The 551-nt window shown below is 63.2% G+C and overlaps 1 protein-coding gene across 1 annotated transcript in view; it reads right to left on the bottom strand.

Annotated features, from left to right (window-relative positions):
• The window catches only part of SCNM1 (sodium channel modifier 1), a 4,583-nt gene that overhangs the window by 3,658 nt on the left and 374 nt on the right, over nucleotides 1-551 (bottom strand).

Below are 551 nucleotides of genomic sequence, written 5' to 3'. Positions count from 1 at the left end.
GCCTCTTGCAGGGCTACTGGGAGGTACTGGGAGGTACTGGGAGGTACTGGGACGCGATTTACCAGTTGATGTTTTTCTTCTGGTTGTATTTATTTGTTCTTCTTTGCTCTTGGGGGGGGGAGTTTGGGGGGTGGGACGGTCACCCCCCCACCCCAAGAGCCTGTAAATAAAACGGAGCACTGTCACCCGGTTTTGCCTGTTTGTCACACCCCCGGGGACACCGTCACTCCCCCCCCGGGGACATCATCACTTCCCCCCCCCCGGGGACATGGGCACCCCCCTGGGGACATGGACACCCCCCTGGGGACATGATTGCCCCCCCAGGGACATGGTCACAGCCCTGGGGACACGGTTAACCCCCTGGGGACGCAGCCATTCCCCTTGGGGACACGGTCATCCCCTCAGGGATGTGGACACCTGCCCTGGGGACAGTGTCACCCTGCTGGGGACAGTGTCACCCTCTGGGGATGCTGTCACCCCTCAGAGACACGCTCTGCACCCTGGGGACACAGTCGTGCCCCCGGGGCTGCGGGCACCCACTCGGGGACACA

Source organism: Aptenodytes forsteri, unplaced genomic scaffold (assembly GCF_000699145.1).
Source record: "Aptenodytes forsteri isolate BGI_AS27 unplaced genomic scaffold, ASM69914v1 Scaffold276, whole genome shotgun sequence".
Taxonomy (NCBI): domain Eukaryota; kingdom Metazoa; phylum Chordata; class Aves; order Sphenisciformes; family Spheniscidae; genus Aptenodytes; species Aptenodytes forsteri.
The sequence above is the reverse complement of the archived record's forward strand: the minus strand, read 5'-3'. Positions and strand labels throughout refer to the sequence as shown.